The sequence below is a fragment of the Microchirus variegatus genome, assembly GCF_963457635.1.
Source record: "Microchirus variegatus genome assembly, chromosome: 12".
Taxonomy (NCBI): domain Eukaryota; kingdom Metazoa; phylum Chordata; class Actinopteri; order Pleuronectiformes; family Soleidae; genus Microchirus; species Microchirus variegatus.
In genome coordinates, this window is record NC_139813.1 from 24,295,054 (window position 1) to 24,321,678 (window position 26,625).

Here is a 26,625-nt window from a genome sequence, read left to right on the forward strand (position 1 = left end):
AAGCACAAGTCTACACATGGAACACGTTTTTATTGGGAGATATGATCTAATAATTCCCACTGAGGCAACTTCACCAAGTGCCCTCTGTTTTTGGCACTATTTCAAACCATTGTATTCTTACACACAGGGAAATTGCAGTACCTTGAAATGACTTGAAATTTTCTATAATAATATTCGGCATCAACCAGAACAAGGATCCATTGAAAATATTAGTAAACCTCTTAAGGAATAATTGTAATGAATTTTTAAAATTGAGGAAATTATCCATTTGCCCTGATGCACTTTGATAGTGAGCTGACTTTATTATAAAAAAAAAAAAAAAAAAAAAAAGTAACTTGAAATTACTTGAAATTTTCTACAATGATAGTCACCATCACCCTGAACAAGGATCCATTGAAAATATTTGCAAACCTCTTAAGGAATAATTGTAATGAATTTTTGAAATCGAGGAAATTATCCATTTGCCCTGATGCACTTTGACAGTGGCAGGGATTTTGAGGTGACTAAAGAAAAGTGCCTTTAACGCAAAAAAAACATACTTTCATCACTACTTTCAGTAGTTCCCAGTATGTTTACGAATGACGCATTACCAAATGTTTACACACAGTTAGAGCGTCTCTCTCTCTAAATTACACACATCTTCACTCAGCTATAAAATCACATTTGCAGACAGAGAACCTGCTGCTGCTGCTGCCTTTAAAGGTCTCTCGTGTTGAGTTTGGCTGTGGCTCCTTCACTCCTTTTTTTTCGACCGTTCCTAATGAAGTAACGGCTCCTCTGTTTCGTGTTATGCTAATAGCGCGTTGCGCGGCAACGGCGCGATAGCCCGCGAGATATTTTGAAATCAGATCCTCTGCGTTACGCCACGACGACATCATCGCCTCATCCTCGGAACAGCAGGGACCGATGTGTGCGGAAAAAAAAAGGGGAAGCCGATAATTCACCGCCACACATGCTCTCTGACACGTTGATGTCCGTGCCATATACTGCACACACTCAGTGTTTCTATTTCCACGTATCTAAGATATTTCTGCGCGCGCTCCTGCATAAACGCCGAGCAAGAAAATACGCCGCGCTGCTGCAAACAAAGCGTCCAAATTCCCACTCATTATATGTGTGTTTTTTTTTTCCATCCTTAATGAGCTGAAACGCTAAATAAGCAGAATTCTCTCCACTACACAGGGACGGCTAAATTGCTAAATGATGGTCTGTGAGCAGTGATGTTTTCTTTTTTGGTTCCCCAAAAGGAACATGTACGTATTTAAGCCTGACGGCGATGTTTCAGCTGAAAAAGTAATGGAAGTAATGCAAAAAACAAGAAATGAAGAAGTCAAAGTTCAGAGTAAAGACAACAGGTTTAACTGTGACCTCACAAAGGAGAAAATGTGACCAATAAAATGAAGATGACCAAAAGCCCTATTTGGATGGGCTTAGTTTTACATGGGGAGGTGGAATAATGTTATTTTACTACATGACATTTGTTATATTAATGGACAATTTGCGCGGGATGAGAAATATCCATAAATCTACCACAATTAGGAGAGGAAAAACTGGGTAAATTACATTTTTACGGCGGATAAAAGTTGCCGTAATCTTTACTGACGTCGTCCGGTGATGAGAATGTATATGAATGAATAATGGGTTTTTGGGTATATAGAAAAGCGCTATATAAATGTAGTCGATAATAATAATAATAATGATTACTGACATGGCACTAAAATCACTGAGAAAATCTGGTAATAATGACTTTACCTTCACTTTCCCATGTCCCAAATGGGGTCGTACCTATGTTCCCAGGGTCCTATGTTCCCCGGGTCCAATGTTCCCTGGGTCCTATGTTCCCCTGGTCCTATGTTCCCTGGGTCCTATGTTCCCCGGGTCCAATGTTCCCTGGGTCCTATGTTCCCCGGGTCCTATGTTCCCTGGGTCCTATGTTCCCCGGGTCCTATGTTCCCTGGGTCCTATGTTCCCCGGGTCCAATGTTCCCTGGGTCCTATGTTCCCCTGGGTCCTATGTTCCCCGGGTCCTATGTTCCCCGGGTCCTATGTTCCCTGGGTCCTATGTTCCCCTGGTCCTATGTTCCCCGGGTCCTATGTTCCCCGGGTCCTATGTTCCCTGGGTCCTATGTTCCCCGGGTCCTATGTTCCCTGGGTCCTATGTTCCCCGGGTCCTATGTTCCCCGGGTCCTATGTTCCCCGATCGGGGAGCATCGGAACTTAAAAAAAAAAAAAAAAGGGTCCTATGTTCCCCACTTTGTGGAAGCCTGGGTGTGGAGCTCCAGGGTAAAGGGTTAGGGTTAGGGTAGGGTAGGGGTTAGGGTTAGGATTAGCGTAAGGGGTAGGGTCCTATGTTCCCCGGGTCCTTTTGGGTGAACAGCGGGGAACATAGAACCCTTTTTTAGAGAAAGGGTCCTATGTTCCCCGGTCTCATACAAAGCGGGGAACATAGGACCCTTTGGGTGAACAGCGGGGAACATAGGACCGTTTGGGTGAACAGCGGGGAACATAGAACCCTTTTTTAGAGAAAGGGTCCTATGTTTCCCGTTCTCATACAAAGCGGGGAACATAGGACCCGGGGAACATAGATACGGTCCCTCCCAAAACTGTCTGAATATGGCTACTGATGCAAAAACCAACGTTAGCTAAAAGTGGACATGGCTAACGGCTATGCTAACTGCCGTGATACGAACGTTTCTCTTTACATTGAGCAAGAAATGACGCAGGAATTTACATCACAATGAAAAATGAAGCAGATGAAGAAGACATCAACATGTTCCCACTTGAGTTTATAGAAGCCAAAGTCGTTTAAACACCATATTGATAATCCATCGTAACGAGGTATTTATCTACGTCGTGCTATTCTTATACTAGCAAAGATGGTTAAACAAGGCAACAGATTAGTTTTGTACGTGATATTGAGCAACCGAGACTGTGGAGAATGGGAAACTTGGGTGGGAATTGGCAGAAGAAATGTTGTTTTTAAACATCATGACATCATAGCTTTGTTTGATTATAATACAGCGTTTTTAAACCATAATCCATAATTATAAGTGTTGTGTGGTTGTGTTGTGGTCGTGGTGATTATCACGCCTCCCAAAAGTTAACTGAATCAGCTGTTTCAGCATCAGATGTTTCACATCTCATGTTTCTTCAGTTCTCAAAGTCTGTGGGTGGAACCCAGAAAAAAATGTAAGTAAGTCTTTGTCGTGAGAACACAGGAGTCACAGTGAGCACTGCCCTCATTTCACAGAGGTTAAATTCCTTGCCTTTCACCACAGACTTCCAGAACCGAAGATCTGATATTCCATGTTAGCACTATTTAAACGTTGATGGTGATACAGAGGTTCGCGTTAATCCGATTCCAATTATTTTTCCCCCTCAAATTTGTCAGAGGAACCGCAGTTGTCTGGTTTTTGGCCAGTTCCAGGTGCAGAGCTAACGTTGCTTCACCACGGACTGTTTGGGCCTGAGTGTGGTTTCTCAACAACTGCAGCGCTATGAGAGCACAAAGACACATAATCCCGTGTTTTTTGCCAGAAACGCGTTTAAACAGATTTTTTTTCCTACGGCGAGTTTCGTTTGGCCTCGTCCGTATTTTACCACCTCAAGGAATCATCCATCAGCGTAAAGAGCGAACCCTTGATAATAGTTGTAGAAACCACGCAGGTCACTGTTGGGTTACTGAAGAACGGTGGAAAGGTTTTTCTATTCACACTTCTTGTAGTTTTGTCAGAATGAAGCTGTAAATACAACCGCAACATATTAATAATGTCAATATTTCTGGAACATTAAAGATTCAGTACATGCAGATCAAATATCAACTGTTGAAACTCCGCTTTTGGTCTCCACCAACCTTTGAAGGTATCATTTTGATCAACTTTCAGATACTGTACAGGTTGTAAAAGCTGATTAAATTTGAATAAGCACATTAAATATGAACATATAGTTTTTAAAGACATTTAACGCGTCAATAAAATCCCAATTTACACCTGAAAAAGACTTTAAGACTCGGATTAATGAAGATTACGAAGATCGAAATGAAATTCATCTGCATAAACGGACTAGCAACGTTGGTAACATATACTTTAAAAAGATAATCCCACATTTGCTGATCCTACTCTTCAATGTGAGGATTTAATCTGCTTTATATCACTGTCATTTGATTTTCTATGAGTTTTAACAGAGAGAAATCGATAATTTTACCAACCAAAATCACCAATTTGTTACTGTACAGGAAGTAAACACTGATATTTGAATTTTCATCACATTAAATATGACTTTTCGGTTTTAAACAGCATATAACGCGTCAATAAAATCCAAATCTACACCTGAAAAAGACTTTCAGACTTGGATTAATGATGATTATGAAGATCAAAATGAAATTCATCTGCATAAACTGACATACTGACATACTTTATATGATTGTCATTTGATTTTGTACGAGTTTTAACAGAGAAACAGATCATTTGACCCAATTTTAACAACAAAAATCACCAACAAATACAGTTTTACTCAATATAATCATCTATGGAGGTATAGTTTTCCTGGATCTCATTAGAACAAACATTATCTAAATAATTGCACCTCTCTTCTATTGAGTTACAGCTGGAAAGGTGAGTCTATAAAGTCAAGTGCTTTGTGCGTCGCAGCCAAGAATGAGAAATGAAAGACGAGCTCCGCGTCTGACAAATCCATTTTAAACCTCTGAAAACGCTTTAAAAGATGGTAAAAGTCATTTCTTCTCTTTTCCATTTCCCTCCTGTTCTTTTCCTCTTAATTTCACACACACACAGAGAGAGAGAGACATAGCAACGACACTCAAAACAAGACGAGTTTGAAAATTCACAGCTTCACGCTCTTGGAATTCCTCAGTGGAGACGAGGCCAGAGCGACAGCTGCACTTCAGTGTGCATAATCCAGATTTAATCTCCACCGTTCGGCTCCAAACTCGCTCATATTGTGTCTGTAAACAGCTGATTCACAACGTTACTACACAACGGAATATATACACGTGAATATAAATATCTAATCAAGCCAATCACATGCATGCAACTCAATGCATTTAGGCCCTTAACCCTTTAAGGTACACACCAAGGAAAAAGCAAAGGAAACATTATCTCTTTGCATTTTTCATTATTTTATTTTATTTACTTATAATAACAATAACGACAATCACATTTTTATAGATTTTTTTTTTTTTTTAAATAAGACCCTACAGTATTTCAGATACAGGCCTCTACCAAACGGTTGAGACGTCTGTTCATAATAAATCTGGTTTGCATAATTTATAAACATTAAAGGTGCATTATGTAATAAATCTAAATCAACTGTCCATAAAATCCTCCTAATATGTCACAGAGACTCAGGAATAATGTTCATATAACAAACTGAACTCACCAACAACAACAGTACAGACAAAATATTTGCATTAAAAAAAAAATATTTTGCAGACTGCAAATCATGTTTATGTTTTGAAATCATGTTTTGGCATAATCATTGCAGTCAGTAGAGTCTCAGCTGCCGAGCAACCACGGGTTGCCAGTTACGTCAGAAAACGAAACCTAAAAGACCTCGGTATTTTGAATTTGAATGCAGTAACCGTTTTTGGCCACATTCTTACATGTGGCGCCTTTAAGTGTTAGTGAGTTCAGCTTGATGCATTTTTTCAATGAGATACAGTGACTTAAAGTGTGCTCCACCAAATGGTTGAGTAGTACCTTAAAGGGTTAAACATTTGCCGAGATTAGCCGCTGAAGTTCAACCCGAGCATCAAAATGATGAAGAAAGGTAGAATGTTATTGGTTCACTTTCATTTCCTGGGATTATGCACTTATTATGCACTTTCTTTGCATAAATTATGGTTTGATGTGATTTAAATGTGCGGTTGCTTTAATCTCCTAAAACCCTAAAACAAAGACTTACCACCAACACAAACTGGTTCTTTGGCAAAATAAGATAAGTTTTTCCCACAATGTTACATGTGTATAGCGGACACACACAAAGACACACACAGGCTGACTGGACGCTGGACAGTGTCACGGTCAGAGGAGACAGAGGGAGGTCTATCAGCGCTGCATTCCTCTGAGGCTGAAGCCAAGAACAACATGGTGCCCATTCATTTATCTGCAGCAGGGTCACAGCCTCCCCTACCAAAAGTCCACATTTTGGTGTGCCCTTTTATTGACCAGACCATAAGGAGTTGTCTGAGTACTGTGGCCACGCATATTGACCACCACTCTGCCCATGCTCCATGACTCTGGTGAGTTGAAATACTCAATCTGAAATTATAGTCAATAGGAGTGGCCAAAGTGACACTGGACGACTGGGTTTGAGCAAAACAAACCAATCTGAGCAAATGTCATGACGTTCTATTTTTGTAGAAGTTTGTGCCTTTATATTTTTGTCGAGTACATTTAAACGTTGAGAAAATTGCGTTGAGGCTCAAGTTAAAAGAGTCACACGAAAAACACGCCGTAAATCAGTCGTCAACGCGTCAATTATGTCGCCCTGTTTACGTTTTTTTAACGTTTTTTTAATTGGCGGTTTCGGCGTTTGCTCGTGTTATTTTTGTTCTCCGTCTCGATGTCCCGACCAAAAAACGTCGTCGGTTTCGCTTTTGACTCACTTATGAGCTTTTATTTTCTAGATCTCAAACCTTATTTACATTTTCTCATGGACAATAAGAATCAGCGTCAGAGTCTAAGGGTGAATTCCAATTCCTTGCTTAGACCTCAATCTCAAAAATGTGCGCTCCCTCTAGTGCAAGTGCTGTCCCGATTCTCAGAAAAATTGAGTTGAGGGGTGAGTTTAAGGGCTGTATCCACCCTTGGGAGCAAGGGCTACCCAGAATGCATTGCATGTTTTGCCATAACAAAGATGGCGGCGAAAGCAGCTAAACGAGTACGCTACAAATTAAGTATTTTCTTTGTTAATAGAGATATAAAAACCACGAAAACCATTGTATTATCTTAGTTTAGGCCCATATTATGGATTACTGACGTCATTGTTGCGTAACATTTATTTGGTATTTTTTTACGATCTTTTGTCAATAGTCAATCGTTTGCTATGGTTTACTTTTCAATAAGTCGTGGTGTGTGGTAACTGTCAGCTGAATATGTCCGTGGTTGTGGTATTTGTATGAGTATCATCTTATAACTAACTGACAACCTAATAACTTGACTGACAAACGGATCGTAATAAATAATCCTGACGTAAATGTGTTCTTCTTCTTCTTCTTTTTTGGAGTTGACAGACTGGACGCAGCTTTCCGCGTTATTCTGCCCCCTACAGTCTGAAGACGTATCTGCATTTAAGGGGTGTCCCATTTCTAAGTGACAAAATAACCCTCAACACTTGGTTTTGAGGGCCAGTTAAGATTAAGGGTTGAGCTTGAGGGTTAAGATAGGAATTGGAATTTGGCCCTAAATCCACCCACAAAACATCAATAAATAGCCCCGAGCTCAGCCAGGTAAACAAGCTGACGTGGCTCGTTGATCCAACAAAATACGCATGTTTTCTTTCTCCGCCTCCTTCATTTAAATAACAATAATGTTTTTTCTGCGACTTGTATATAGTTTACACAAAAGGGGGCGAAATCATAGTAATTGAGGGCTCCACATCTTCCACAACTTCCACATCTATACGTGTGTTTACGAGTCGACGAGGACCACCTTCAAGATTTCAAATGCCACACCAAATTTGATCGGATTAAACACCGTAGTCTGTCTCCCAAACTCACAATAGAGAAACGTAAACACGATTAGTTTTGATTACATATGTTCATCTTTCCTTCTTCGTCGAGGCTTACAAATCAAACCCAGAGCACAGTTTGACCACAAACCCGCTTGTTGTTTTTTTCCCCGTCGGCCCGGACCTCCGTGAAGGGCGTCAAAGGTGTGCGAGACGCAACGCCAGATTCTGAAGTTGACCTTTCCCGCCCTTCGCGCAAAAACATTCGCGTTAAATGAAAAATAAAAACGGAAAACCGATCCGATAAGTGATTGATATGGAGAACGTGTTGACGCTCGAATCCACATCTTGTTGGAATCAGACTCGGGCAGAAACACACACTCCTCTCCCTTGTTATCCAACACAAACACGGTAACAATACAACACAAAACTGTTCCAGAATGTTAAGTCTGGCTCTGTGGAGTCGCTGAGTTTGACCCTCGTGATCAAAACCAGGATCCAGGTGTTTTGTTTACAGGGAAATGACATTCAAGTCAAATGTTAAACATGATTATCAGGTCAGTTATTCCCATTTTTTGGGGGTTTGTGACCTTTTTTTACTGTAATTCAGAGTCACATCTCCATCTTTATACAATAATTGTCTTCCACGGTGGTGGTCCATATAAACACGGCATATAACAATGTTGAGTTCTGGACCTACACTCTTAGAAATAAAAGTGCTAAGTAGAACCATATAAGGTTCTTCGGCTTGTCCTCATAGAAGAACCCTTTTTGGTTCCAGGTAGAAACTTTTTATAAAAGTTCCACCTGCAACACTTTTGGAGGGTTCCACCAAGAACCCTTTTAAAACCCTTTATTCAGGAAAAGGGTTTTAAAGGGTTCTCTGGATCAAAATGGTTCTTACTGGAACCATCAGTGTTACCAAGAACCCTTGAAAAATCCTTTCTCTGGGAAAGGGTTTTTCAGAAGCAAATGGTTCCAGTTAGAACCTCAACCCTTGTAGAAGGACACTTTTGGAACCCTTATTTCTAAGAGTGTAGCTACATTTTCACTGCAGAAATTCAACTCCATCCATTTCCTCAGACTCGACGGTGGATAATAAATGTATCTTCAACATAATGTTGTCCATAAATCTCGTAATTTATGTATGTATTGGTTTAGTTTATCAGGCACATACATTTGTTAATAAACATTTACATAAATGCAGAAGAGAGTGGAGATCTGTCGTTAGCCGTTTGAGCTACGTTTTTGTTTCCGTTTTCGTCTCTGGAATGAAAAGTATAAATATTAAGGATTTAAAATAAAACTCAAAGAAATAACCACTTTGTTACCAATATTTTGCATCTATCTTTGATTTTAATCACATAAAAAGGCCTTTAGAGTCACTGCGGGGCCTCGAAACCACATACGGGGATTAATGATGATCCAGATGAAAACTTGCCTTTTAAATGGAAATATCTTCCATTTCATTCATTTTTTTTGGCTATTTTTGGCTCCTTTACTCTGTACCCTATTTTCCTTTCACCCCAACCTGTCTAGGCAGATAGCCGCACATCTTTGAGTCTGTTTCTGTCAGAGTTTTTTTTTCCACTCCACGAATGCCTTAGTACTTGCCCATTGAGTGAATTGTTGGGTTTATCTTCTCTCAATAATATTGTTAAGATTTTTGCCTTACAGTGCCTTGAAATTATGTATGTTGTGAGCATTGAAGTATAATAAAATCTGCCATGTTTTCATGATAATAATGATACAAAATCAAATATAGAACAAACAACAGGGCAACAATATACAAAAATATATGATTATCTGAAGGTTTAACCTGGTCTACAGATATGCAAAAACTTTTTAAATGCCAGGAAATGAATGTAGCTCATTACATCTTCCACAAAGTGATTTAAATGATTTATTCCCACATCCACCTGCCCTGTCCTGCTGCTGGAAATGTACTCAGAGTAAATATTCATCCACAGCTGAAAATAGTTCCTCAAAGTAGCGTCTGTTGTCTGTCCTTAATTTGATATCTAATTTTTTTAAACCTTTCAGAAGAAAGGAATGGCCGTTCTGCTCAGTGGAGACAGGATTATAGGCAGACTGAGCTGGAACAAGGTTAGCGACACATTTGCAGACAGGTATAATGTGACTCTGAAACACAAACTCAATTCAACGTCCACTGTTGTGCAGCCAGACAATGAAAGGGATCTCACTCTGGAGGAGGGAAATGAGAAAAATCTGGAGAAAAACAGCTGGTTCTCAGGTAAAAGAAACAGCAAATTCATCATGTGTTGTAATAAGCAGACACCAAATATTTTTCAGGAGATCAAGATCGAATTCATCCTGATCTATTAAGATGTCACTGAGTTAGACACATCTGACCTTTTTAATGGGATTAAACCATTAGATGTTAGATTTAAATTGACGTCAAATCCGTAATCTGGATCAAATCTGGAGGACGCTTCATGTCTTGTTTAGACTGCAGCGCAAATCGGATTCATGAGCATATCCAGATTATATCTGGCTTGATTTATTTGGTCTGGACAGCTAAAAATACACACACAAGATCTGATTTTTCCAAAGCTGATTCAAACCACATATGGAGGTGGTTTCGGATTTTTACAGATCTGTGACTCAGATATCAAATCTCAGATCAGATGTCTCAGATATCATAAGATTTCAAAGTGTCTTCGTTCAGGATTCCACTGGATGCGTATCCATCGCGTATCGCTTTTCGCCATGGCATCGGAAGTGGTACACAACGCTTCAATTTAGCACGAGCGAAACAACATTGAGCGTCCATTTTGTTCGGAGACTTAATTGGAGACACGTTAAGCGGTTGAAAGTGGAAGACAATAGTCTAAAAATCCGAAGATGGTTTGCCCCATTTGGTACAGAAACAGGCTAAACAGATTTATGTTGTTCATTTTCTTTATTTTGGTTAGACTACTTGTTTTCCAAGGGCGTGGCCTGTAACTATTGAAGAAATCCATGTGGAAGATGAGAAGATGTCCATATGGACACACAGATATGATCACTTGCAATATGTAATGTGAACAGTTGGTCAAGAAGAACAGATTCTGATCGGATTTGCTTACAAATCCAAATTTGGGCTGCAGTCTCAACAAGGCCTCAGTCTTATCCTGCATACAGTACATACACCCAATTTTGTTCAAATTACATGGGTTTTAACAGAGATGTGATGATTATTTCACAGATTTGCCCATTATAGGAGATGGGGATATCTAGAAAATGGACAAAATGACGTCATCAGTGGTGAGATTCGGAGCAATATTTGGGAACATTCAGATTGATTGGTCAAAAACTGTCGACAGGAAGTTGCTAAGACAGATAAATCCATGCCGATGAAAACTGGAGGTAAAAAAACCGATATCGGGATACGGAAACCACATCTGTCACAACACCACGTTCCGCATGTGTGGACACACAGCGAGAGAAAACAGTGAGAGACCAACGCCTTCTACCCAGACGCAAACCGAACAACAGCCTCCTCGGCTTTGATTGGATGCCAGCGGCAGGAAGGAAGGAAGGAAGGAGGGAGGGAAGGAAATAAAGAAGAACAGAGCGGCAGACCTGAGAGTCTTCCAGCGGTCAATGAGAATGAAATCACAAGATCTTAAGATCCGACTGGGAACAACGTGCTTTCTTTGACATGACATCAAAAGGAAGCCGTTAGGTCATTTGAAATGGACGACTACAGAGAGGCTGGATTCATATCTGCAGTCAAGCTCAATTACCACCTACTCTCTTAAAGAGAAATGGGATTATGTGAGTAGATTAGGAAAAATTAAGCAGAACTAATATGGTTGTGTCAGTATTTATGTGATTTATTTCTACTTTTTGATATAATGTAGGTGATATACAGCGTTGCTTTTACACGCTCATGATCCACAAGTCAACGATGAATATTCATGGTTTTGTATTTTTGCTTAAATCTGCATCACAGTCCTGTTTCAGTTGAATTTGAAGCAGCTTTTGAGGAAACAGGACTGCAATGGACCACGGCAAAACAATCACACAACATACCAGACAACGCAAACACACAAGAACCCAAGAAGTACAGCCACAGTTAAAAAAAAAGAGATGTGGTCGACAGTTTCATGGCCGCTGTTTGTTTTTGCTGTCAGACTGTGTCCACAACCAGAGGGAGAGAATATAAATGCATTAAACAGGGGATGACTGGAAAAATAAAGTTTTGCATTTGCCTTATCAAGGCCAATCTGCGAGTGTTCTTTCTCAAGATAGCGCGTTCAAAACGAACAGCGAAGTCAAAACATCTTCTCAGAGAAAGATTTCAATGATATATTTGTCAATATAACTTTAAACTAGTTTGCAAGAGCAAGAAACAAATTACAACTACTTTATATGGCTATCTAGCTAGCACCAAAATTAGTAACTAACCTCAACATGAACTTTAGCATCTGCTAGCTAGTGCAGGTGTTATTTTCTTGTAAACCAAAGCAGAGCTAAAATTGTATGAACTATTCTAGCATACAGTTAATGTGGTATTTTGTATTCATCACATAAAAATAGCCTAAATATTGCCTAAATAGTCATATGGTCGCTAGCATGTTAGCATCTTCAAACAGCCACCATCCTTGAGCTTTTTTCTGTGAGGTTTTTTAGCCTCCAAGTAGCCACAATATTCCTAAATGTAGATTTAAGAGTTCAAAATCAAGATCCAAACATTTAAAGCTTTTGCTGGTTTTTGTCTACACCACCTGTGTGCAGAGTTTTTGGCGGGAAAACAAGTGTGCGCTGTTTTTTTCTGAGCAGCTAGCTCCTATTTTAGCTACTTCATACTTTAGCTTCTTTTTTTGTCCTTGAGATGATTGAAAACAGTGAAAAAGTCTGCATTCAGATGTTTTATGAAAGATAGAAAACAAGCTAAAGGTGTTACGGAAAGAACACAGCTTTTTAAAGCTAACTAGATTAATAAAGTTACCTTAACCGTAAACATGGTAAACCTCAGACATTACAGACAATTTCACAATCCTCTGTCAATCTGCAGCTAACGTGACAATGATTTATTGTGTTTTTAACAGCTACAGCTGCAAGTTATGTTTAGGGTCACGGACCCACACAAAAGCAGCCTAAATGTTGCCTAAATAGTCATATGGTTGCTAGCATATTAGCAACATTAATCAGGCACCATCCTTTAGCTTTTTTCTGTGTGGTTCTTTAGCCTCCAAGTAGCCACAATATCACTAAATGTATATTTAAAAGTTCAAAATCAAGATCCAAACATTTAAAGCTTTAGCTGGTTTTTTATTTACACCACCCGTGTGCAGCGTTTTTGGCGGGAAAACAAGTGTGCGCTGTTTTTTCTGAGCAGCTAGCTCCTATTTGAGCTACTTCATACTTTAGCTTCTTTTTTTGTCCTTGAGATGATTGAAAACAGTGAAAAAGTCAGCATTCATATGTTTTATGAAAGATAGAAAACAAGCTAAAGGTTTTACAGAAAGAAGCTAAAGCTAACTAGATTAATAAAGTTACCTTAACCGTAAACATGGTAAACCTTTTTAGACATTACAGACAATTTCACAATCCTCTGTCAATCTGCAGCTACAAACAGTAACGTGACAGTGATTTATTGTGTTTTTAACAGCTACAGCTGCGTGTTATGTTTAAGGTCACGGACCCACAGTTGCGTCCATTCCTACGTAACGGGTTAAAGTCTATAGTGATCGCCATTTACACAACACCTTGTTATGCAGCTGTGGCAACATAACAATCACAGCCAAACCACAGAATTGTTGACCTTTTTTCAGTTTAAAATCGAGATTCCACTTGGCAGGTGCCGTGTTTATTAGATCCTCTTGATTATTTGTTCCGTTTACGGAAGGTCGAGCACGAAGTACGTCTCCAAACTCTTGTTATCACTTGTCTCGTCATGGGGGGGGGGGGGGGGGGGTTGTGTGTGTCGAGTTCAGCCAGCTGTGGCTAAGCTGCCGGAATGTTGAAATGAAGTGACAGTGGTGGTGGTGGTGGAAGTGGCGGAGTTTGTTTGATTTATAAGCGTGGACCTTGACTGATGTGGCCGACATGAAAGTGAAGCTCCTGCTGTGTGAGGTTGAATGACTCAAGAAGTGTGTGCGCATGTGAATAATGGAAGAAATAGTTGTTTTTACCTCATGTCGGGGATCGGCTGTGTTTTTCCTGGAGTGATGGTTTCAGTGATTCATCAATTTTAAAAAAATAATCCAATGTGCCGTATGTAAGAATGTGGCCAAAAACGGTTACTACATTCAAATTCAAAATACCGAGGTCTTTTAGGTTTGGTTTTCTGACTTAACTGGCAACCTGTGGTTGCTCGGCAGCTGAGACTCTACTGACTGCAATGATTGGTAGACGGCGGTAGGTTGCGCCACATGCCACAAAACATGATTTCAAAACATTGCTTTAGATTTATTACATAATGCACCTTTAAAACAAGTTTATCTGATTGTTCAACTTTTTAAATATGAATATTTTCAGTTTTTTCTGCCCCTTATTCAATCCAATCCAACTTTATTTATAAAGCACTTTATAAGCAGACAACACCTGAAACAAAGTTCCGTCCATCAGAGATAAATAAGGGGGACATTTTTTTATTTTTTTTTAACAGTTTATGGACCGATGGAACGATTATAGATTTATTGATTATGCAAATAAGCGTTAATTACAGCCCTAATCTCAACACAAATCGAATATGTTGTCAAATATGTTTTAACTACTGACATCAAAGCACTTATTATGGTGCATAATGAACTTAATTTACAATATTTACGTTCATAAAGGTACATTTTTCTTAAAATTTTACGTAACCAAATGCTTTAAATGCAGCCAAATGGAAAAGGGAAGCTAGAGTTAAAAAAATAAAAACACTGAATTATAATCTGCTCTTAATAATGTCTTCAAAACCACTCCAACTAAATCCATTGTTTTGTTAATGAGATTATAACATTTTAATCTTAATTTGTCTCAAACAAAAATAAATAAAAATGTGTAATTTACACAGTAAATGACCTCAGAAGCATTCACATACTTGTGTATTGACTTTTACCAAAGCTGCACCATTTAATCACCTCCACTTAGCTGCTTTACAGCTGCAATAAAGTGCACATAAGTGACACGTGAGCACAAACAAAGCAGTTAAAAAAAACCCAAAAACAACCAAAAAACTCTTTCATTTCATGGATTATTTCAGTCGTGAAAATCTAACATGTTTTTCCTGGACCGACAAAACAACAGTTTGAGGTTTTATTCGGACACGATAGATGGTGGAAGTGGCTCCGTTTGGTTTTTGACAGGATTTTACGGGCAACTTTTGTGGGGAAATAAAACTAGAAAAGTAAAATAAAATAAACGTGTAACGACCAGAAACGGGCATATTTTTTCAAATACGTTCAGACGTCCTGTGGAGTTAGCGCTCTGGTTTTTCACATTATTCTCTCCAACAGGTGGCGATCATTAAAGGCGCCATATGTAAGAATGTGGCCAAAAACGGTTACGACATTCAAATTTCTAAATACCGAGGTTACTTTTAGGTTTCGTTTTCTGACCTAACTGGCAACCCGTGGTTGCTCGGCAGCTGAGACTCTACTGACTGCAATGACTGGTAGACGGCGGTAGGTGGCGCCACATGCCAAAACATAGCAAAATATTTTTTTAATGCGAATATTTTGTCTGTACTGTTGTTGTTGGTGAGTTCAGTTTGTTATGTGAACATTATTCCTGAGTCTCTGTGACATAGATTTTACGGCCAGTTGCTTTAGATTTATTACATAATGCACCTTTAAATAATAAAAAAAAAGACACGCACTCGCAAAGACAGACAAAAGACAAAAATGGCTATCAGGAAAAAAAAAAAAAGCTTTTATGAGGATAACGTTCATATTTACACATCAATCTGTTGGCGTACCATATTTTTGAATTACTGCCCACATGTGAAATGTGCGCACATGTGCGTCTGTTTCACGCACACGTGACGCGCAGATGTTACAATTAACAATCGCGTCGTACGTTGTCAGTCGGGCGAGACCGCGAGCCGCTCGGGGGGTTTTAAATCGAGAAAATAATCATTTAAATGACTTTGAACCGCCTGCTTGTGCCTTTTTTTTTTGTTCAAACTTGTCGCTCGGCCAAGCGCAGTCGGACACTCCGGCTTCCACAGTGTGTGTATTGTGTGGACTTCGCTGAACATAATTAACCAGATCAAACCAGCCTCTGGTATGTCCATGTGTGTGTGTGTGTGTGTGTGTGTGTCAGACTTGAACGGTGCCAACCCAGAGTCTTTGAAAATCACTTGTTGTCTAATTAGTCTGCTAATAAAACAGGGAAAATAAGCATATGGAGGAGTAATTTGGGGCGTCTGCTATCACGCGCTCTGAATCTTCGCCTCCCCCCGCCGCCGCGGTACACGAAAAATCACTGTATCTGTTTATAAAGAGGTGCGTCAGTGAGGCCCTGCTGCTTTTATTTGCGTTTAGCGTTATTTACACGCAGCCGTCCGACACTTTAACTCGACCTTCACGACCGTATTTGGCCAGAGGCAGAAACAGAACGCGTGAACTTCTTCTTCCCCGTGTTTAAGACGTATTGTTTGCAACCGGCTTCAAACAAAAAAACGGGATTTCAGTACAAAAAAACACGGCCGTAAACCTCATTTATGACGGTAAAAGGTAGTTTATCAAAAATCTAAATATCACGATGGATTGCCAAATTTCAGGGGTCACACATCGACTAAAGCCCCAAATCTTCCGTGCAATCACATGAGCTGAAATACTATCTGTTTACAACAGTACAGTATTTGCATCTAAAACAATCCAATATTTGCTCAGAAATTCTACATGAAATGATAATTGTCATCAAAAACCAGATTATCAAAGATATTACCACATATTTCTCTGACACTTCAATATACGCGTTCAAAATATCTTTACAATCCGGCCAATTTCAATAAAAGTGGCGTCTTAGCTAGCACAAGACAATGAATTGCCAAAATTAGCAACTAGCCCAAGAAGGAATGACAATCTCATCGTAAAAGCAACTTTTTACTTCCCTTGAGAATCTATTTTAATCGATAAGAATTTTTCGATTCGATATCGTCTAAGTGTGTGCTAATGTGTTAGCCACACATTAGCACACACTAGCAACTTTGAAATGCCACCCTCCTTTAGATTTTTTGTTTTTTTTGCAGATAATCTAATTTCTATCTTCCCTTGATAATCTATTTTAAACGATAAGAATTTAAATTTGCGGATTACTGCCTCAAATTTATCGTCTAAGTGGTCGCTAATGTGTTAGCCGCACATTAGCACACACTAGCAACTTTGAAATGCCACCATCCTTTAGCTTTTTTTGTTTTTTTCAGACTCCCATTAGCCACAACACTAATAAATGTAGCTTTAATAGCCTGAAATCCAGATAAAAACAACTTTAAAGCTTTTGTTTTTTTTTACGTTAAACCAGCTGTTTGGAACTTTGAACGTTTTTGGCGGGAAACCAGCTGTGTGGCTTTCTTACAAATGTTTTGACCGTCAAAATAAAATTCAAAATCGCGTAAAAATAAAACAACGTCACGGCAGTTTTGCACGTTCGTGCTATGGCGACCTCGCCCAACGTTGGGGGGGGGGAACTATGAAGTCATGGAAAACGACGCGCAGAGTTGAGCCGAGCTAGCGCTAGTACGGTTTTTCTGACCGTGAAAACATCCCCGATAACTGAATAATCTAGTGAGAGATTTGTTTACACGTTCGGACGGCGATAACGCCCGCTTTTCAACAATTTCGGTCAAATCTGTCATTGACTGCGGAACATTTTGGCCTCAAGACGACAGAGGAAACACAGAGAGAGAGAGAGAGAGAGAGAGACGGGGGGTGAGGTGGGGGGTCGGGGCTGAGAGAGAGCGAATGAGGTCTGGTCCAATTAGTGTTGACATGTTAATGACCTGCGTTTGACTGCATGAATGAGGCTGTCTGCTGACTTTTGTTGTCGAGGAATGAAGGGCTGACTTTTTTTCCTCTACGTCGATGTGTGTGTGCGGATGTGTGTGTGTGTGTGTGTGTGTGTGTGTGTGTGTGTGTGTGTGAGCGCTCCTCTTATGATGGACACCCACTGGGAAACGCTGGACCTTCTCCAGACCTCCTTTTCTTCCCAAAGATCCACAACCACAGCGCAGAAACTCATTAGAAAAGGCTTTGTGTTCTCAGACTCAATTTAGGGGCCCCATACAACATACATGACTGTGTGTGTTTGTACCTGGTATTCCTGATGTTGTGGGGACCTAAAAGCGTTTATACACTCACATTATGGGGACTTACGTACGTAAATGACTACATTTTAAGGTTAGAGTAAAGACCCCAGGAAATGAAAGTCAAGTCAATGCAATGTCCTCTGAAGTCATGGAAACCAGATTCTGTGTGTGTTTCAGGTTTTCTTCATGTTGTGGGGACCTAAATTTGGTTTCTCACTCACATTATGGGGACATGTCTTCTATATAGGGGACAAAAAAAGTACCCAACTACATTTTAAAGTGGAGACATGGTTGGGTTTCAGTTAGGGTTAGGTTAGTAGTAGTCATGGAAACCAGTGTGTGTGTGTGTGTGTACCTGGTATTCCTGATGGTGTGGGGACCTAAAACCGTTTACACACGGGGACTTGTTTTCCTTATGGGGACAAAAGTCAAGTCCCCATAACGTAAATGACTACATTTTAAGGTTAGTGTAAAGACTCCAGGGAATGAATGTCAAGTCAATGCAATGTCCTCTGAAGTCATGGAAACCAGACTCTGTGTGTGTTTCAGGTTTTCCTCATGTTGTGGGGACTTAAATTTGGTATCTCACTCACATTATGGGGACATGTCTTCCATATGGGGTGATTACAAAAAAATGGTTTCTCACTCACATTATGGGGACATGTCTTCTATATGGGGTGACTAAACAAAATGGTTTCTCACTCACATTATAGGGACATGTCTTCTATATGGGGTGACTAAGAAAATTGGTTTCTCACTTACATTATGGGGACATGTCTTCTATATGGGGTGACTAAAAAAATTGGTTTCTCACTCACATTATAGGGACATGTCTTCTATATGGGGTGACTACAAAAAAATGGTTTCTCACTCACATTATGGGGACATGTCTTCCATATGGGGTGACTAAAAAAATTGGTTTCTCACTCACATTATGGGGACATGTCTTCTATATGGGGTGACTAAAAAAAAATGGTTTCTCACTCACATTATGGGGACATGTCTTCCATATGGGGTGACTAAAAAATATGTTTCTCACTCACATTATGTGGACATGTCTTCCATATAGGGTGACTAAAAAATTGGTTTCTCACTCACATTATGTGGACATGTCTTCCATATAGGATGACTAAAAAATTGGTTTCTCACTCACATTATGGGGACATTTCTTCTATATGGGGTGACTAAAAAAATTGAAGTCATGGAAACCAGTCTGTGTCGACCTGTGTTTCAGGTTTTCCTGTTGTTGTGGGGACCTAAATTTGGTTCCTCACTCACATTATGGGGACATGTCTTCTATATGGGGGACAGAAATCAAGTCCCCGTAACGTGAATGACTACATCTTAAGGTTAGAGTCAGGTAAAGTCTCAATAAAATCAATGTAAGTCAATGCGATGTCCTCTGAAGTCATGGAAACCAGAGTGTGTGTGTGTGTGTGTTATGTTTATGCGGTTTTGTCTGTGTGCGTTTTCTTTGTTGTCTTTTCATGTTTTATGTGTATATCAAATCATTCCATACAATCTGTGTTTGTTTGCTCATGTCTGGGCATATTTTTGTTGATTATCGTCGCGTCTCTGCACAGATCCATATGTTTCTGCTTTAACCATCGAGCGCAGTTCCTAAAAATATGTTATACGACTTTATCTTTACGAGCATGTGTTTCTGTTTGCGACTCTCGGCGCATGCAGAATCTGGGGTTTTTTACGTTTGTCTCGGCGTGGAAGTAAAATGTGTATCTTTTTTTGGCAGACACTCCCAGATACGGTGTATGTGTGTGTGTGTGTGTGTGAGAGATCAGAAACACCTCACGCACAGCAGTGAAAATTACGACGGCTGTTTTCACAAGGGTGCGGTTTTTAAAAAACCTTTAAAGTTTGGCTTTTAAACTTGTTCGGAGTGGGACTCTGCGGTGTCAGATTTACCTCCCTCTACTCATCCACGCACACATGGTTCACATTTAACACAGTTTTTTTTTTTAAATCTTGTTTCGTGTTGCGGGAGAAGGTGAGCGTTCTTAAATAACCTCAGAGGGACTGAAGCAAACCGACGGCTGATGGCTGAGGTGGTTAGGATGTTTTGTCGTTTTGACTAAAGGTCAGGGTTGTGGATGTTGTTCTTCAACAGTGTCCCACTGAGGTAGAAAAATGCTTTCATAATAAGACATTTGCTTTCCTCAAGCAAAGGTCTGGAACAACATAATGTCTCACTTGCGTTATTATTTAGTAGTGGGATATATACTGAAGTAGCCTAGTAGTCTGCATATAATATAAAACAACTGACTGTCAGATCAAATACAGAAAGAACAATTCAAAAACATTTAGACAATATTTATTGTCACTTTTATACAATTATATAGATGTATGTTGTTAATGTTAATTATTTTTCTCTGGCACACTCTACTCTACCTGTATCGCTCACTTTTCTCTGTCTTCCCTCACTGTAAACGCACTTTTCTCTGTCTTCTCTCGCTGTAAACGCACTTTTCTCTGTGTCTTCTCTCGCTATAAAGGCACTTTTCTCTGTCTTCTCTCGCTCTAAACGCAGTTTTCTCTCCGTCTTCTCTCGCTGTAAACGCACTTTTCTCTGTGTCTTCTTCGCTGTAAACGCACTTTTCTCTCTGTCTTCTCTCGCTGTAAACGCACTTTTCTCTCTGTCTTCTCTCGCTGTAAACGCACTTTTCTCTCTGTCTTCTCTCGCTGTAAACGCACTTTTCTCTGTCTTCTCTCGCTGTAAACGCACTTTTCTCTCTGTCTTCTCTCGCTGTAAACACACTTTTCTCTCTGTCTTCTTTCGCTGTAAACGCACTTTTCTCTGTGTCTTCTTTCGCTGTAAATGCACTTTTCTCTGTGTCTTCTCTCGCTGTAAACGCACTTTTCTCTGTCTTCTCTCGCTGTAAACGCACTTTTCTCTCTGTCTTCTCTCGCTGTAAACACACTTTTCTCTCTGTCTTCTTTCGCTGTAAACGCACTTTTCTCTGTGTCTTCTCTCGCTGTAAATGCACTTTTCTCTGTGTCTTCTCTCGCTGTAAACGCAATTTTCTCTGTGTCTTCTCTCGCTGTAAACGCACTTTTCTCTCTGTCTTCTCTTGCTGTAAACGCACTTTTCTCTGTCTTCACTCACTGTAAACGCACTTTTCTCTCCGTCTTCTCTCGCTGTAAACGCACTTTTCTCTGTCTTCTCTCGCTGTAAACGCACTTTTCTCTCTGTCTTCTCTCGCTGTAAACGCACTTTTCTCTCTGTCTTCTCTCGCTGTAAACGCACTTTTCTCTGTCTTCTTTCGCTGTAAACGCACTTTTCTCTCTGTCTTCTCTCGCTGTAAACACACTTTTCTCTGTCTTCTCTCGCTGTAAACGCACTTTTCTCTCTGTCTTCTCTCACTGTAAACGCACTTTTCTCTGTCTTCTTTCGCTGTAAACGCACTTTTCTCTCTGTCTTCTCTCGCTGTAAACGCACTTTTCTCTGTCTTCTCTCGCTGTAAATGCACTTTTCTCTGTCTTCTCTCGCTGTAAACGCACTTTTCTCTCCGTCTTCTCTTCTCTGTTTGGCAGTAGTTGCCGTGAGTCCGAGCGCCTGTAGAAACTGTTAGAAACAGAAGGTTCACTGGAAAAGGATCCGCTCAGCCCTTCAGAACCAGGAAGGCAGTAAAAGTTTGATGTAAAACACAAACAACAACAACAAAAAAAAACTAATCACAACCAAAGTAAACCGGAGCCGTTTCAGGGACCGATTTGGCAATAACATGCCTGTTACCTACAGTATCATCACTGCGAGACTGGAAGAAGTCGGAGAGCTTAAGAAGAAGAATAACAAATCTGCCCTCATGTTTTCCAGCAATTAACTGGCTCAGGAAAAGAGAGGAACGCTGCCAAACCTGTGAGCTGCATGTTTCCTCCAACTGGAAAACATGACTCAGCTGCACCTACAGTGTAAGTTAAGCAGAGGAGGATATAGGCTGCGGTTCAGGATCGACAACAACAGAGCAACATGGCAGGTGGATGTAAAGTAGAACATTGTTAGACGACTCCACTCCCGTCCAGCTCATAAACAGAGATAGAAAAACCGTAAATCCCTCTTGTCCTGAACACCCAGACAGCGATTATCAGCCCGACGAGTCCATATAAGGGCTGTGTTTGTTGGGTGTTTTTTTTTACAAAACCTGCGATTAAAACTGACTCCAGATGTAGAGCGAGATATTTGCAGCGGTGTCTGCGGCCAAAACATCGAGATCCAAACGCAGCATTCAAACGCAGGCAAACACAGATTCGTCAACCTGAAAGCAGACAGAAGGCGCTGCTGTGCTGCTGGACCAACGTCAAACTTGTGTGCATGAGTCAACAGGCAATCCGAGGACAACGAAAGGCAATGTAGCATGTAACGCGGCTCATGTGTGACCTTTATCTGCCGTCTGTGTGTGTGATTACGTTGCTGGTGTTGAACCACCTGGTAAACAATCACCCCGACGTCCACGGAGCTGTTTTGGCATTTTAAAGCTCTCTGTTTTGATTTGTGCAGCCACACACCTTCACTGTTTGGAGGTCATTTGCAGTTTTCCAGTAAAGGGGAGGACAAAGCGGAAGAAGTCAAATGGGTTTAACGTACCGTTACGTTACGGTTCATTTACCACTTTATTTTTTAAAGGTTTATTTCCCCTATGCTAACGCTTAAAGGTGAAATTTAAAGGGATAGTTCGGAATGTTGGACATAAGACCTATTTTCCAACTCAGCCGGTGTGATGGAGACATTTCATTCAGTTCTTCTAGTTTGCGGAGTTCACTGGTGCTATGGCTAGCGCAAGTCAATGGTACATGGTAGAATGGCATTAGAAACACTCATACCGACTCCAAAGTGCACCCGAGGCAAATCAATTGCAACGGCAGACTATCGAGGTACATATCTGTGTTGGTAGAATGTTTGAGATAAAACCAACCTTGCAATTTGAAGGATTTATGTCTCAGCAGTGGTGGACGGATTCCGCTGAGAAAGTAGTCCCTCAAAAATTCTTGGATGCGAGGTTAGTTTTGTTTCAAATATTATTCTATCAACACAGATATGTACATCTATAGTCTGCCGCTACAATTGATTTTCCTCGGGTGCACTGTGGAGTCGGTATGAGTGTTTCTAATGCCGTGCTAGCTCGTACCATTGACTTGCGCTAGCCATAGCATCAGCGAACTCGGCAACTGGAAGAACTGAATGAAATTTCTTGAAAACGTCTCCGTCACACCGGCTGAGTTGGAAAATAGGTCTTATGTCCAAAACTATCGGAACTATCCCTTTAAGGAGGGCTACGGACGAAAATGTAATATATAAGTAAAGGAAATAGTTTTATAAAAGCATTTTTTGTGTATTCTGTAGCCAGAACAGACGAAGCTAACTGCCCTAACATAAACCTGATGGAAGGAAGGAAAGGAAATCATCTTTATCGTCATTACACAACCCAAAATTGCGAGGTCAGATGGACCAAACGCAAGGGACCAACCTGACCCAATGTGTCCAACATTATAATATAAGGAAACCCACGCAGACTCCGGGACAACATGCAAACTCCACACAGAGAGGTCCAAGACCAGGAAGATGCTGGGAATCGAACCCAGAACCTTCTTGTTGTGATGCAACAGCGCTAATAGCAACTAACAACTGTGACTGGGAGATTTAGGAGAGCCGTAAAAGAGTCTGTTCTTGCACGTTGGACCTATAAATTTGCAAAAACCTCCAAAATTGCTCATTCTTTTGCATCTTTGCCAGATTGTATTCGCAGCTCTCCAGGTTATTTTTACCAATAAACTTCATTGCATGTCATGTTTTGTATGACATACTTCATGCCACATTCACTCTCTTTTAAATCGAGTTGGACTTCCTCGCCCGTTTCGGTGCCATATAGAAAAGCAGCGTCGACGTAATGAAAAATATATCGAAAAACTGTAGCCAAGGCGCGGTCGGTGGCACGTCCACGTCCACGCTGCCAATCCTGCGAGGAGCTGGACGCGATCCCTGCGAACATCATGGGTGGAGCGCAGTCTCGACAGGTCACCAGTGTATCACCGTGTTGGCGTCTGAAAGAGCTTTTATTTTATTTTATTCTACTCTGCTGCTAAAGTTTTGGCATTAATGAGAGACAACAGAAAAGCGGCGCCTTAAGAAGAAAAAAAGAAGCAGAATGAGAGAGACCTGCATCTGGTTTCTTTTTACTTTTTAAGCATCAGTTTGTGATACGGTCCAATCCACCCAACATCCAGGGGGAGGTGGAGCTGGATACTGTACAGTCAAACTCGTTTAGGTGCAAGAAGAAACCGAGCACTCGGGGATCACAAAACATCCTGAGTTTCCCCTCGCTTTGATTGCAAGGCTGAAAGTTGCCTGTGATTAAAATATAGGTTTTTCCATTGCAGAACTGTATAATAATCTCTAGTATATGTAATACTGGTAGATGTGGAAAATGGTTTGATCTGGGTCATTTACAGGCTAACATGTGAAAACATGCTTTTAACAATTATGTCCAATTATTTTTCATATCAATCTCACCCTAACGCGGCCGTCTCTCTCTCACCGTTATGGAATGCCACGTGGGAGCAATTACGAAAAAAAAGAAAATTGGAAATCGGCCAAAATACATTCATCATAAATGAACTGAGGGGAAAAAACAATAACTCATTTCCTGTTGGCGAACACTCGCACAGAGCTTTCAAACGATGCCGCATCAGCGTTTAATGCACAGTATCATAGAAATGATCAGTGACAGGGGGAATTTTTTCTGTTCTTGCAGGAAGTTCAGGACGAAAACATGACGACACACAACTAACTGGGCCAACCAGGCAAACTCGATTCTTTTTAAGGATTCGGGTTATTCTGAGTCACTTTTGTAGTCAGTATTGCTAAATCGCCAAGATATAGAAATAGCCTACTTACTCTCATCGATGTTTCCGGCTCTGCAGGAAGTTCCTATCTCGGACTTGAGGAGTTTTGGTTGCCTTCGAAATTGTAAGTCGGCGGCTAAGATGGCTATGACTAGTCGCTAATGTTGCAAGATGTTTGTGTGTGGCGTGTGTTTAAATGAAATTGCAGTAAGACTCAAACCGATCCGGGTTAATGACCCTAGAGACTGGCGACTCATGGGTTAATTTAAAGCGGACCTAGACAGGAAGTTCCAATTAACGCTGTTTTTTTTAGTGTGCATCTGCGTCATTACCTTTGTTTACGAAGCCCTGAAGTTTCGTAAACAAACAGTTCAGCCACTGCTGAGAATGCTGTGTTTTATTGTAATCTGGGGGCGAGATCTCTGAAAAAACCCGGTCCGGTTACGTAAACACCGGTTCTCCTGAACAGCAGATCGTCCTGCTCCGGGCACTAGTCCGGGCACATCCGGTTGCTCACATTGAACCGCAGAAGAAGAATAAGCCCTTTTTAAACATTGTTAAAAACACTGTTTTGATAATGAGTAGCAGTGCATCCACCGCTCCAGACGGGGGAGCTGCGCTTCTGAGAGCGGGTGTGCTGAATATGTCACTTCCGGGTATTGGCCAATCACAACACACTCTGTCTTCTGGGTGTGAGATTTATGTCTGAAATATCGCGGCTGGGGAACAGCGTCAGAAAAGAGGGATTTCTATCTGCTCGTTTACAGCAACTAGGAGGTTTTTGACCATAAAAACGAGTTAATGTATGTAAGTAGACCTCCATAACTAACATATATGTGCAACAGGACCACTCTATGTGAGCTTTAAGGACACGGGTGAAGGGTCCGATTGACACACACACACACAAAGAAGTGTGCAAACACGTTGCCATGGTGCGTCTCTGCAGACCACAGATACGCCTGACCTCACTTCTCTGAGCCACTTTCGGTGGGAACGAGGGCGACGGTAAGCATTTAGCAGCAATTGATGTCGTCAGATTTTGGTTAAAAAAAAGAAAAAGTAGAAGAAGAAGAAGAAGAAGAAGCCACCTGGTTAAGTTTAGAGAGAGACGACGGCCTTTCCCTCGTAACGTTGCCGCGTCCTCTTCGTTAACGCGCGCCACAGCGTCCTCGTAACAACCACAGAAATCTGCAACAGATCTCCTGACATTTGGTCTGGAGCTGTGCGGTCTGCCGCTTGGAGAACGTTGCCGCTCTCGCTCGCACGCCACCGTTTTCCTTCTTCAACTTCAGCCTCAGACACTTGTGAGCTTTGTCATTTTGTCAATCTCGGTGCAACAATGCACCGTTTTTTAGCGTTTTTTTCCCAGAACAAAATGCCTCCAAACGGTTTAAGTGTGGCTGAAAAACGCCAAGAGGAACCCACAAAAAGCTACAGAAGTGGATTCTACTGCTCAAAACAAACCTGGTTGTCCATGTGAGGTCACTTCCACAGTACGTCATGTTGAGGCATTGGCAGCGTTTGGGTTATTACTCAGAATTCCTCAGGGGGGCACTGGAGCGTTAACTGCGGGTTAGTGCACAGATGGGGTCTCTGAAGTTGCATCTTACCACCATTTGGTTTGGCCGAGACACAAAACAGCCCGGTTTAAAAACAAAAACAACAAAAAAAGAAACATCTCTTTTGAGTAATCACGCTTTCCTCTTGAGCTACAGCAGCCAAAACAAGAGATTGCAAAACGGCCAACGTTTCTGCAACAGGCGCCTTTTGAGATGATTAGAGTCTGGATTGTGACTCACAGTCGTCTCAGCTGCAGCAGATACTGGCTCGAAA

The 26,625-nt window shown here is 40.8% G+C and overlaps 1 protein-coding gene across 1 annotated transcript in view; it reads right to left on the bottom strand.

The window, feature by feature from the left end:
- The window catches only part of scara5 (scavenger receptor class A, member 5 (putative)), a gene marked incomplete at its 5' end in the record, with an annotated part of 86,176 nt that overhangs the window by 44,059 nt on the left and 15,492 nt on the right, over window positions 1–26,625 (bottom strand). The window lies entirely within an intron of this gene.